Source organism: Zonotrichia albicollis, chromosome 1 (genome assembly GCF_047830755.1).
Source record: "Zonotrichia albicollis isolate bZonAlb1 chromosome 1, bZonAlb1.hap1, whole genome shotgun sequence".
Classification (NCBI taxonomy): Eukaryota; Metazoa; Chordata; class Aves; order Passeriformes; family Passerellidae; genus Zonotrichia; species Zonotrichia albicollis.
Window position 1 is genome coordinate 110933709 of NC_133819.1, and position 14865 is coordinate 110948573.

The window sequence follows — 14865 nt, forward strand, 5'->3', positions numbered from 1 at the left end:
CATTGCTATGGCAAGGTAAAGCAATATGTGGGCACATTCCCTTGTGCTTCCTCCTGGAAGAATTTACATCATTCCTTAGTAACGGCTGCACCTAAACGTTGCATACAACCCTCCAGTTCTTCTTGGCCATTTTCTGGTATGCAAAACATATTTTCCAGTCTGACAAGATCTTCTCCCTGGCTGTAGCACAGGCTTTTGGTTGTCAGGTTCCTGGAGCAGAAACCTTCAGACCAGTGTTCTGTATTTGGGTTTCTGCTCCAGGAACCTGACAGCTGAAGAGTGCCCTGGATTCCCTGTACCTCTCCCAGTGTGCTGCTCTCTCAGAGGCACCCAGCAGCTGTCCAGTTCCATAATGCACATACTATTTAACTAGGAAAAACAGCACTTAGGAGAAAACATCTTAAAAAATGTTGAAATAGGATGAATAACACTTAGCTTACCTGCTTGTCACATTTTTTTTGCACACCAAAATCCTTTAGAGAGTTTGTCTCGGTCTTGCTCAGTCTTACATCTCTCAGTGATGAGATGGGCAAAATGCCTTTTTGGTCATGTCAGGACCACATTTTCAGCTTCTCCATCTTCTTACACTTCCCAAACCTGACCAAACTAGTCTAAGCTAGTCCTACAGGGCAATACTTCAAAAGGCATTTTTACTGCTTAATTTTAGTATTGCAATTTACCTTCATTATTTTTAGTTCCTACCCCAAACATTCTTTGCATTAACAGATAAGTCAGAAATACTTTAACCATGAGCTCTGTAAAAATGTGTATATAACCTCAGTAAAGTCAGGACAGTTGCTATTGAATGTGCTCAGCTCCTATAACACCTGCAATACTAGCACAGATGAAATTACACTGGTGCTAGTGGCCTGATGATTTGTGCTGGGAAATTTCTGATGCAGGATTTCACCAAAAAAAAACCCTTTTATCAGTTCTCTCTGGCAAAAATGCAGCTGTCAGAGATCCACTGCATCACCCCAGGCCCCAGCCAAGGTAGAATTCTGCCAAAGCAGAATTAGCTCATCCCTCGTGCGGTTACACTACTGTCCCTATTATACCTGTGGTTTTGTTTTCGCCTTGGCCACTTTGCCCTCCAGACGTGCTTGGAGACTGAGATATGAAGACAACATGCCAGAATGTGCAGCAAAGAAAACTGGAGTAGCTGAGAGGCATTACCTCAACTGATGGTAAATGTTACTGACCTGCCATTCTTAGTAATCATCCGGATAGAAATAGTTATTTCAAGGAGAAAATATCATATATAACAAAGAGCAAAATTAAACTGAGTGGAAATTAGGCCTGTGACTTCCTTCTGTTTCTGAAATAAGCTGAGACTTGTAGAAGAGCCCTGAGTGTAGCAGGGATTATAAACTGGGCTGTGCCCAGACACAGCAGAGTCAATCTCTAGAACAACATCCTTCCTCTGCACCCTTCTGCAAGAGCAGCTTGTCTGTGTCCTGCCTCTGTGTCCACTCATGTCTGGTGACTGTCACACAAAGAAGGGGGGAAACCCAGCTCTTTACTTCTCCTTCCACTCCTTTCTCACTCAAGAGCAATACTTTCAGAAGTCTGTTTCTCTCTACCTTGAGCTTTCACCGAGACTATGAGTAGATAAGCCATAAACACTCTACAGACCATTCAGATACTGAGTGATACGAAAGTTTGTCCAGTAAGTTTGTAAAAGCCTTTCCAAAAATTGGTTTAAATCTTTGTGATTTTGAATTAATTTAAAGTTTTGTCCATTTCACATGCCAGATGAAACTCTGACACTGTGCATGATATGGCTGGGGTGGAGTTAGTGGCTGGGGTGGAGTTAGTGGCTTCATGGTGGCTGGTGAGGATCAGTGTTTTGGATTTGTGCTCCTCGTATTTTGATGAGCAGAAGTTAATCTGATTTATTGGGGAAAAATCAACACAATTGCACAGTGAAACTTTTTCAGCATTCACAGGTTAAAATATGTCCACGACTGTTTTAAAAAATGGTAAACAGAAATGTACATGATCTCTTAGTTACAAATAGAAACCTTTACCTTGAGACTGGATTGCTGCATCTACAAAAAATATTCACAATATTTTTCTGACAATGTGAAAGCAGCTGGAATTTATCACTGAGGTTTTTTTCCCTGTTAAAATTATAAATTACACCTTATAAGAAAAGAGACTACAAATACAATGCAATCTTCGCATTAAAAAAAATTAATGCAGGTGCTTGTGCTTGATGATCTAATGCAGATAAACAGATATTCTCCATTTGTAAATATTTCCTTTTATTAATTTGGAAGTAACAAAGTGTACTGCATAGGTATTTCTGTGTTTAAAAGCATGTCTGTTCTTCTATTATTACGACTTAGTGAAAACCTCCATAGGAAATGCTTCAGTTGTATCTGAATCTCCAGTATTAAATAGATATAAGGCTTTCATGGGAACTGAGAGCTTCAGAAAATGGCTTTTAAATCAGGATGACTTGACTTGGGAGTTTACACTGGCTGCCATCCAAGCAGAAATATCCAAAAGAGCAAATTACACCTCCACACCCAGTTAGAAAGTCTTCAGGTATTAAGTTGTTTGTTAAGTAGAGTCATTGCGTTAGTAATTTTAGCTGTGTTTGTTCTTTGTGGAAGGCAACAGGCTCTTCCAGATAGTTTCAAAACACGGCAGGGCAAAACTTGATCTTATTAAAACTAAGTTTCTACATGAACTGTTGTTTCTCGCTTCATAGGCTTTCTCTGCTCATCTCAGCCAAACTTACTGCCAGAGTATCTTGCTCTGTAAAATATCTTTTCACAAGCATTTGCTTCAGAAACTGCCTTAAAATTCTTTGCTTTAGGGAAAACAAGAAAAATCACAATTTTCACAGCAGGCTCATTTGTTTATATAAAATAACAAGTTTTAGCCTTGTTATTTTATGGAAGAAAAACTGTGCCTCTCTCTTGCAGAAAAGCCCTGTTACTTTTTTTTTTTTTTAATTTAAAATTAAAAGATTGATAAACCTGATAAATGCTTTTTAAACTTGCTTAGATTTCTAAATAGAATGTACTACTTAAAGCTGTAGCTCAGTTCTTATCAATGAATACCTTATTATAGAAGTATGCTAAGAATTATTTTCTGAATATGTTTATCTTCAGAAAAAAGGGTGATTTAATGACTATACTAATAAAAATTTGTTTCACTTGGCCTTTTGCTGTTGTACTCGGAAATTTCTCTTGGAACTGTCACTTTTCCTCTGCATCAGCAATGAAACTTCCCAGCTAGTTTCAGTGAAGGGCAAGATTTATTCTAACTCACAGAGGAGCAACTGGAGGTAGAGTTCAGTTCAAAGGCTGATACATATGCAACCTACAAGCCCAACTTGTTCCTCTGGCTGCATGGCACTCCTCACAGGAGGAGGAAAGGCAGGATTGTGTTTTGCAGAGGGAAACAGTGCTTTAACTCTTACTGTATGAAACCACAACGCAGCCCAAAGGAAGTCTGCTGCGCAGTGCCTGGTGAAGATAACCTTCCCAAGAGAGGACTCCTGTGCAATGCCATGCCCTCAGTCACCTGTGTATCTGCAGGGTGTCTGCAGGCTACTGACATAACCTTGTGAGAGACAGAGCTGTGGCAACCAGACATGCAGGAATTGCAGGCACAACTCTTTCAAACTTCCTCTGCCTTGCTTACTGCTGCAGAATTGCTGTGCAGGCTCCTTTCCCCTCACCAAGGAGCTCAGCTGTCCCTCAGGCTCAGTGACTACTGCTGACACCAGCCAGGGCGGTTTGAATAATGCCAGCTCTCAGGGGTGATTCATCCTTTTGTCCGTGTCTCAAAGCATGCTCAAAATCAGCATATTTGAACTCACATACAGTTTCTGAGCCAGAAAACTTTCAGCTACCATTGCTCTGGTTCTTATGGGTAATTTCCAAGTTTAAGAGACATGAATGCCTCCTTGTTGGCTGAATTTGTAATCTGCAAATGACAGGATAGGTTTTCTTTTGCCTTCTCAGACCTCTGTGGAATTTATTGTAAATTCAGCTGCAGCATAGACACCAGAGCTTGTTTTGCAAGATATGCAGAAGAGGGCTGGTAGCATAACTAAACACAGCATAAACCTTGAGGCTTCTATCCAGCCAGCTGTCAAAGCTTTGAAACTATCGTGTGTTCAAGGCACTGAAAGGACCATGGAGCATGAGCCTGATGGAATGCATGGTATTCCATTATCTATGCAAGTTTACATGTCCTGCTTGATGAATTAGAGCTATAAAGTGATGAAGTGATGAAGTGAAAGATGAAAGAAGCTGCAAAGGAGTAAGAGTTACAGCAGTTATAAAAACTGCTTGAAAGCTTCTGTTCACCAAGCAAAACTTTTGATTGAAAATACTTTAAGGGATGAACAAGTAAACTTGTACCTGACCAGACTGCACCCTGATGATGCTTGACTCCAGTACGATTTCTAACAACTGCTCTGGAAAAGGACAATATTTCCCATTTAATGGGTAGTGCGAGCTCTGAAGTTGAATCATGAGTAGATGTCTGACCCTGTGTCATAGGGGAAGGTAACAGGAGAGGGAATGAGCCAGAAGTACTCCCTAACCACAGAATCTTCCGCTTTTTTAGTCATCAGCTGTAGCTCTGTGCTAAGTGTCCACAAAGTTTTGCAGATGACAAGGCAACAAATTTGCAGCTAATGCTGTCTGTAAACAGCCTGTACTGCAATGGTCTTAGGAGTTAAGAGTGGTTTATTCATTTGCATATTTACCAAATTTAATTTAGCCAAAATAGCAGTCTGATTCTGCAAGGTGACTGCAAAAGCTGCTGAAGAATTCCTTTAAGCACTCAGAAAACTAGGTTTGAAAGTAGAACTGCCATGCAGCCCACCTAAGTAAAACAGCACTGTTTGCATAGTCACACCATGTGGGAAAACTTCTATAAGCTGAGAAATACATGTGCAGTGAATTTCTTGAGAGGGATGGAAAGCCAGCTCACTGCAGGTCTCCAGCTGATGCTCTGTCTTGCTGAATGTCATCACCCTGTGATCCCTCTGTAGTCACTGGGAGGAGATAAGCATCTCCAGTAAGTAATTGAGAATTTGGACGCTCTGATTCATCATCTACAGGAGACTTCCTCTCCAGTGGCTGCCCAGGGAGGCAGTGATCCTATTTGCTTTACCCAAGTTAAGTGTTTAAAGTTAAATATGCTACAGAGTTCTCCAGAGTTGCCAGGGAAATGCCAATGCTTTCTTCCAACTTCATTTCCTTTTCTGTCCTGGAAAGCAAGTTACGTAGAATTTGTATTTAAAATATGTGCATTCCTGTCTGCAAATGAGAAAGGTGTATCTAGACTGCCCCAGTATCTTTTTCTCACAGAAATAATCAGCTTTATTTTACTTTTTTTTATCCCCAACTGCACTAAGACTTTATCCAAATTTTCAGAATGGTTTGGGCCTACTCAGCTCTTTTCCTCTTTAGAGGAAATTAAATTTTATGCTCCTACAGCTGGATGGATTTAGTTAGGGGGGTAGAAGGTGACAAATAAAAACCTGCTCCTCCTCAGATATGCATATTGCCTTTCTGGTTACCTCCTTCTGGGAGAAGTAGCTTCTCTGAGGGATCACCTTTCCAGTGAAGGGTTGATTGCATGAGGAAAGGAGAAGGGTGAGCAAAGCACACTGTGGCCTGTTGTTCAAGGGATTTATGGTGGGTAGGAAGGGAATAGCATAGGAGTGTTTGGATACCAAGTCTAACAACCCCTCATCAATCACTCTTTGTCATTTGCATCGATAACAAGCTATAAAGAGTTTTTGAATGGCTGTTGACCACCTCTTTTGCTTCTCTCCTCTCAATGTCTGTTGTTGGTAGGATGTAATCAGTCATCTATGTATTTAAATCTAATTGCATATTTTAGATGCAAAGAAGAGGAAAACTGGGAGCTCTTGATTAAAAGATGGAGATGGCTTTTGCAAACAGAGACTGAGGAAAATGACTTGCAGCTCATGACTTCCAGGAGGAACAGCAAGTTGCGCCTGTTGCTGGTGTTACAACTTGTGACTGGGGGCAGAAAGGTCCATAGATATTTTTATGGGCCATAATTATGTACATGAGTAGAAAATTTGGTCATTAGAGGACTCTCTAACTTCATTAAACTAAGCAAGAATCCAAAGCTGAAATTTGTGTACTAGAAAAACACAAGCTGTAAATGCAGTACCAATTTTCAGATGGACGTAAAATAAACATTCAACAAATAACCATGGGGAGCAATGAAATATCCAGGATGCAAAAGCCTTGCGTCAGGACCAGATACATTCTGAATTATGTACTTTGTTTCTAATGCAGGACAAGTAAAATTATTGTAATGGTCCCCTCTAGCCTTAAAACTATGAACTGCTTCCTCTGGTGCAGCAGCCTCACTCAGCAGGCCAACAGGAGAAGGAGTTTATTGCACCAGCCACTGCTCTTAAAACCACACCCCAAAGGAAAGGTGCTTGCAAGGAAATTGGTGCGGTAGGTTAATGAAAGGCAACAGTGACCAGCACAGAGAGGGGATTCATTCATCCTGCTCTCTGAACTATCACAGTTTGCACCAGCTGGGGCAGGACAACCAGGAGAAGCATCTGGAAAATCTGAGAGTGAAAACTGAAATTCAAGACTGTTCTTCCACTGGCATTGGTGTTCCAGCTCTCTAGTTTTGCATTCTGTGTCTGTGCAGAGACACTATCCAAGTGCCATGTTTCGTGGAGGTGGTGCCTTTCTTCCCTAGGAAAAAGCTTCAAGTGCAAACTCAGCTTCCAGCACTCACCAAAAAGATTCCTCAAATTTTCCTTCTTCTTACTCAAAAACTGGTTGAGCATGAACTCTGTACTTTTGTGAAGTAAGAAGCAAAATCAGATGAGATTAAGAAAAATATGAAGGTTTTTAATACGTTTCTTAAAACCATTTAAACTTCATAGTAAAATGTTAATTTTTTTCCATAAAATGAGAAACTCCAAGATTGTGCCAAGAGTTATAAGTGCATCAGATAAGATTTTCTAGCCATTTCTGGTGATCAGCAGCAAAGAACAGTCAACATAGCATCCACAGTGGGAGCTGGCAGGTTTGCTAGAATTTCTTTTTGCAGTATTGGCCTTTTATTCAAGATAAATCATGACTGAATTTTAAAAGGATTCTTAGAAACATTGTTTCTCCCTCTAACCTATGGATTTGGTATAAGTGGAAAGAGCTGTGTCTATTAAAGAGAATGACAGTCTGCTTTTTGCTTACTTAGCAATTTCCATACCAAACTACCAACTGCGTCACTGTCTTTCTCAGCTGCTTCCTAAATCCAGTTGGACCAGTACAGTGAGGTTGACTTACTACCCCTATTTTAGCTTTTTTGACAGCTGTTAAGAAGAAGACTATGAACTTATTTTAGATGACCATGTGTTTCACACAGAGGGAGTCAATAACATTCATTATATACAAAGTTCTCCTATAAGCACCTGGTCCCATAATCCAATATATACAGCATTGCTTTATTCTGACAGGTTTTTTTGATAGATTCTTTAAATTTCTGGTTTTGTTTGCTGTTCCTTTCAAGTCTTAGCAATTTCAAATCCTTTCAAATATCTGAGCAATTGCTTGGAGGGGAAAAAACCCAAATATTTCTTTTAAAGAAAGAGTCTATTGCACACAACACAAAATATTCATGTTTCCTGGGCCAGAAGTTAGACTCAATGATTCTTGTGGAACCCTGAGGGTGATTTTATTATTTCCCACTGTTATTACCATTATTAACAATATTGCTACTATTATAAAACAATTAAACAACACTGTGATTTTTATGAACATGACTAAACCCAAATTCTCTTTCAGAAAGAATTAAAAACAGGATTTAGAGACATGCATATGCCCTCAGGCTATGATCTTATTGGCATCCTGGAGACCAGAGGTGTGGTGGGATGGCTCCTATGACTGGAGTGTTGGAGGGGAGGGGAAACATGCCGGTGCTTTAGAAAGGACAAGTAGGAAAGGCAAGGAGGTATTTCCTCCTTGAAAGGAGGAGAGTTGCACTCTAAGTCAGTGGTTAGTTGGAGTGCATGGAGCTCTGCTTGGGGATGGATGAAGAACCAACCCAAAGCTTAATGGTCTGGATTAAAACAAGGGCAGGGATAAGTGGTTTTGTAGTGGGGGTCTGCTACAGACCATGGGGCCAGGAAGACTGGAAGATGAGACTCTCTATTGACAGACAGGAGCAGCCTTACATTCACAATCCTTGGTGCTCATGGGGGGACCCCAGCTGCCAGGATATCTGTTGGAAGGACAACACAGCAATTCAGGAGGTTTCTGGAACAGCTCCAATAGAGAATTTCTTCTCCAGGTGACAGAGGAGCCAACAAAAAGAGGAGCTGTGCTGTACCTTGTTCTACAAACAGGGAGGTCTTGCAGGGAACGTGAAGCTCTGGGGCAGCCATGAATTGGTCATTGGGCATTTGAGATCCTCATAGCAGAGAGGACTGTGCACAGCAAGTTCCCTACCTTGGCCTCCAGGCAGATTTTGGCCTCTTCAGCCATTGGCTTCCTAGAGTGCCAGAGAATAAAGTGCTGGAGGGAAGAGAGGCTCCAGAGCAACGGTTAATATTCAAGGATAACCTCCTCCAAGCTCAGGAACGATGTATCCCAGTGAAAAGGAAGTCAGGCAAGAGCACCAGAAGGCCTGTGTGGATGAACAAGGAGCTCCTGGACCTCTCAAACATAAAAAGCAATGTGTGTGGACATAAGGAGGGGTAGTCTGGGAGGAATACAGAGAAATTGTCCCAGCAGCCAGAGATGAGGTTAGGAAAGCTAAATTTATGAGAGAGAATTAACTCTGGCCAGGGACATAAAGGGCAACAAGAAAACCTTCTGAAGGTTGGTTGGTGACAAAAGAAAGACTAGGAAAAATGTGGGTCCTCCCAAGAAGGAAATGTGAGATCTGGTTACCTGAGATAAGAAGAAGACAGGTATACTCAAGGACTTTTGGTTTAAATTTTCATCAGCAAGTGCTCCATCCACACCACCCAATGTGCTGAAAGTAAAGGCAGGAACTGAGAAAATTAAGAACTGCCAGCTGTGGGAGAAGATCAGGTTCAAAAACTAAGGAACCTGAAGGTGCAGAAATCCATAGGACTTGATGAGACACATCCTCAGATCCTGAGGGAATTGGACAAGGATGTGGCTAAGTCACTATCCATCACATTTGAGAGGTTCTGGCAGTCCAGTGAAGTTGTCACTTATGGGAAAAGGGAAAACATAACCCAAATTTTTAAAGAGGTAAACAAGAAAGACCTAAGGAACTACAGGTCAGTCAAACTTACTTCAGTTCCCAGCAAGACCTCCAAGACACCAGATGCTCTTGGAAATTGTGATAAAGTAAATGAAAAAAAGAAGATGATTGATAACAGTGAATGTGACTTCACTAAGAGTAAATCATGCCTGACAAATTTAGTGGCCTTCTACATCAGGGTTACAAAGCTGGTGGAATAGGAAGAGCAACTGACGTCATCCACCTGGGGCTGTGCAAAGCATTTGACACTTTCTGGCACAACATCCTTGTCTCTAAACTGGAGAGACATGAATTTCATGGATGGTCAGTTGGTCAATAATGAATTGGCTGAATGATCGCAAATGAAAAAATTGTGATGAGCTGTGGCATGATGTCTGCATAGAGACTGCTGATGAGTGGCATTACTCAGAGCTGATACTGGGAATGGCACTGTTTGACATCTTTGTCAGTGTCACGGGCAGTGGAATCAAGTGCACCCTCAGCAAGTTTGCTGCTGACACCAAGCTGGGCGGTGCAGTCAACAAAGAGAAGGGATGCCATCCAGAGGGACATGGACAGGCTTGAGAGGTGGACCATGTGCAACAATGCAAAGTGCAAGGACCTGGATCAGGGCAATTCCAAGCACAAATGCAGGCTTTGCAGAGAATGGATTAAGAGCAGCCCTGAGGAGAAGGACCTGAGTCTGTTAGTTGATAAGTTCAACAGGAACCAGAAACGTGCGCTTGCAGCCCAGAAAGCCAAACACAACCTGAGCTGGATCAAAAGCAGCATGGCCAGTAGGTCAAAGGAGATGATTCTGCCCCTCTGCCTGCTCTGGGGCACCTGGAGTGCTGGATTCAGCTCTGGGGCCCTCAGCATAAGAAGGGTGTGGACCCATTGGAGAAAGTCCAGAGGAGGGTGATGACTATAATCAGAGGGCTGGAATACCTCTCCCATGAAGACAGGTTGAGGCAGTAGGAGTTGTTCAGTCTGGAGAGGAGAAGGCTCCAGGAGATGACTTATAGCAGCCTTTTAGTGCCTGAAGGGGGTCTGCAAGAGAGTTAGAGAGGGATTTTTTACAAGGGCATGTAGTGATAGGACTAAAGGGAATGGCTTTGAACTGAAAGAAGTTAAGTTTAGATTGGATACATAAAAAATCCTTTTCTGTGAGGGTGGTGAGACACTGGAATGTGACTCTGGTTGTCCAGAGAAGTTGTGGATGCCCCATCCCTGGAAGTGTTCAGGGCCAGGCTGGATAAGGTTTTGAGCTACCTGGTCTCATGGTTTCCTTCCCATAGCAGGGAGGGTAGAATTAGATGATCTTTAAGATCCCTTTCAATTCAAACCATTCTGTGACAAGACGCTTGTCATTAATTAACAAAAAAAGATAGAATACAGTTACAGTCAGGTCATAGTCCAAAGCTGGGAGGCAAGAAGGGTATAAACGGTTAGCAGAGTTTCCTATCCTTGCAGAACACATAGTACCCTCTGTGTTGCTTCCTAGAGTTGCACTCTCCCAGTCAACCTGAAGTCAATGCTTGGTTGAAGTAGACTTAGGCTTTACATACCTTTCTATAGCTAGTTTGGCAGACCTACACTTCTCAGGTACAAGCTGAACCAGTGGATAAAGTGTTCTGCCTTGCTGGAGTTCAGCTTGTCACCTTGGATGTGGGGTACAGAAACTGTTTATCACTCAGTTTCCTGAGTGACTGGTTGTTTTCTTAGGTGTGTGCCAGTACTCAGTGCACTATAAAGCCACACCTCTCTATTTTCACCACTCTCATTCCTCATCTAATTACGTGTGCACCGTCATATCTTGTGAAAGCAACTGGATAACTTGCTAATATCATGACAATGCTTCCTTCTTCTAATTTTTTGTTGTTGTTATTGAGGCATCAGTTTTATATTTAACAGTGATTGAGACATTTTTAGTGTTTAATCTTTGCTTCTTCTGACGACATAATCTATGCATCAGAGTCATAAAGATATAAACTGCTGGTAATGATTTACTTTTTACAGAACTAAAGTTTGGTGTGAAATACAATATTTGAATACTTATCCTTAATACCTCTTTTTCTTTTGTTGCCTTCACCTACCCATCCTTTGCCTTTGTGTAAAAGAAACACAAATAGTTTCAAAGTGCCCTGGACACTCAAAGATGACATGTGGGAGGGCTGTGTGTTTTTTCTACATTTGCTACAAGAGGCAGCTTTCTCTCAAGGTTAAAGTTCGGAACATCCCAAGCTGAGAAACAGATGGAGAGGAAAGGTAAGGAGGGAATGACTGGAAATTCAGTGAAATGACAGACAACTTAATTTTGTCCGAAGTTGCATAGGTATCTCAGCATCTTTTGGCAGATGCAAGGTGTTCATACATTCCCACCATACTGATTAATTTCTGAATGTGTGTTCAAGCACACTGTCATATTTCATGCATGAATTAGATATATCAAATGATCAGAGTGCACCTGTGCATCTTCCACAGCAGCAAGGGAGCTCTCCTCAGCAATGACACCAGAAGAGTGAGCTGGGGGCTGGGAAGGGTGGAGGGCATGGTAAAGGCCCGGAGAATGAAAATCCCCACTGCAGGTATCAGGGGAGGATCTACCATAGCGACAACGTCTTCCCCCAGGGACACCTCCAAGAGAACCCCTAAGATGCCACAGGGCTCAGTATCAGTCCCTGCAAGCACTGCAAATTTGTACTGCCACTGGGGGTGTGTATCAGGTACTAGTGGAAAAATAGACACTTTTATATAGCTCAGCCAAACGTTTTCGCCAAAATGCCATGCAAACAAAATTTAGAAAAATCCCTATCTGCTGGTTTTAAAGGGCTTTCTAGAGGCAGTATTCCCATATAAACCACCAGAAGGGGGAAAATAGGAAAAAACCCCCAACCAACCAACCAACCAAAAACTAGATTAGTCAACATGGAGAATACCTATTTCCCTAGATTTTCTCATATACCTAGAATGCTTGTTCAAATTATTTAAACTAAGCATGATTTAAAATTTTTCACATGTTCTTTACATACTGTACATAGGGTGAGTGAGAACTTGGCATCATCTGCTCCCCCCTGCTCAGAGGCAGCGCTGTCATCTTTATGGGCGTTGGGAGCTGTGGTGTCTGTAAAAACTGTGAGTAAACAACAGAAAGCAGGGAGTTTTCACAGGTGTAGTAAGAGATATGCCAATTAAACTGGAGAGCAGTAGGATCTGAAACTATTCAGAGGGACAATGTCTTTCCTCCATGTGATGGTGACCAAACCAGAAAATTAGTCTGTGAAGATTCAAAAGGAAACAGATCTGGATAAAATGCAGAACTTTATAAGAAATCTAAATCTCTTCACTGTATTCACAATTAAGGCAAATTAATAGACAAATATTTTTGTAAGAAGTACTTTTAAAATGAAGCTTCAATAAATACCAAAGCGGATATTTGCTTGCACAGAATCTTGGTCGTACATGTAATCCCAGTAATTGCTTCCTTTTAATTAGGCTTGTAATAGCCACCCAACCCAGTCTAGATGTTCTTCAACAACTTGTCTGAGATGTCCATAGGCCAGATTGCAACAGAAGCTGACAGAGGAACAATGGAATAACACACCATGAGCCTGCCCATCATCAAGTGACCAGCACAAGGGTTGGTCTTATCTACAGCTCACGCAGAATTTGGAACTCAGGCATAGATAAATCCCACCTGGGTAACTAAGTGCCTGCCCAATAAGGGCACCACAGAGTGTGATGCTAAAAGCATAGTCATTTTAATTTTCTCAAGAGTCCAAAAGAGCCATCTCTGGAGGCTCATCTTTGAGCTATCTGGAGCATGTGACACTCTTGACAATAGAAGCATTTGTGATGCTCAACTTAAGTAGGTGACATGGACCCAGGCCTTGGAGGGAGGTAAGGGAAAGCTGGTCCACAAGCAGGTATGATAGGCATGGGAAATAGTAGACAGACAGCTTATTAAATGCTTCTCCAGCCTCAGGTGATCCCCTTTAGGCCCTGGGGGGATTTATTTCTCGGACTTAAAGATGTGAGAAATTTCCACCATCTGCTCTTCAGTGGAGAGTTTGCAAAGCCTAACAAACTAGACAGGTGTCAAAAAGTACCTGTGTCAAGAGAATAAATGAAAAGCCTGACTCACATATTTTAGGACTACAGCTTCATGGATCTGGAGTCAAACGTCCTGTAGAGGTGCTTCTTGCTATACTGTAATGAGGGAACCCATTTCACCTACAGAAACAGATTTTCTGTCACGGAACTTACTCTAAAGTTCAGGAAAATCAAGGATATCCATTTGCATGAATTCAATAATCTCTGGGTCAGTCACTTCCCAGAGATGAAAGACAGAATCCAGAACTGGAGAGATAAACAAGTTGATCTTTATTTCCAGCAACGCACCACATTAATCCTTAATGGTACATAATGATGGTTATTTACAGGGAAGGCTTACTCTTGATTAAAAGAGCAGTTTAGTCGCGATTCTTAGAAGGTAGGCTATTTATTTTATTGTGTAAGGCCCTATCATTCAGTAGGATGCCAGTAAATGACCTGGACAAGGTGACTAATGAACAGCTCCTTATTGCTCTCATAACAGAGTTCATTCAGTGAAATAATCAGTCTTCATGTTTAAAACAACAGAAGGAAGAACTTTTTCACATTGCTCCTAACTAGATCTGAGTTAAATAAATCACTGCCACAGGGTGTTTTGGTGGTGTGAAATTAATGAAGAAAGGTGCATCAAATACTAGGTAGGTATAACAGTATGGATGCAATTTCCAGACCATGAAGTTCCTAACCACCAATGACCTTCTTCCATCAGTTCCTTTATGAACATGGCTATTACACCAAGCCGTTGCTGCTGACCACTCTCAGACTCAAGCTGTTAAGTTAAAGGGAACTATGGTCTGATATCTATGCCTAGTGATGGGTTACATTTTCATGTCATTAAAATGACAAAATATTGTTATTAAGACATCTTCTCACAAGTTCAGAATGCACGTATAGAATATACAACGATCTGCATCCAGACATAATACTTCACAGGCTTTGTCTGAAACATAAAAAGAGTTCAGAAGCCAATGATACTAGTGCCTATATAAAACCAGAAAATAACAATGTCACCGCACTAAAGAAGGTGATGTGTAATATGTCATGCAAATAAAATGTAAAACAGAAGTATTACATTATGGAAAATATTAAAGTATGTATTCCAAGTCTTAAGCCTGGCCATTGGCTTTTTCATCCAGAAAATTAATTTAAAATCTGATATCTTAAAATACTTTAATCTTACCTAGTGATTTTCATGTTTAATTACTAACATTTAATAAAGCACTGTGTTAGAGAGGCGATTTTAAACTTGCTGGTTACTGTTGCCAATGGTGATACTGTAATGATGATTGCTAAACCCATTTCCACTTTCTCATTGATCCCTAACACCCAGATGCAAGCCATCCCACAAAAATATGCCTTGGAAAAAAGACATGGGTGTCCATGCACCAAAAGAATTTTGAGGGGCAGGGCAGCACTTGAAGTCACTATCAATGTCAAGACTGATAGTGAAAAACAACCAAGCAAATGGCTACCTCTTCAGGGACTTAGTTCATACTTGAA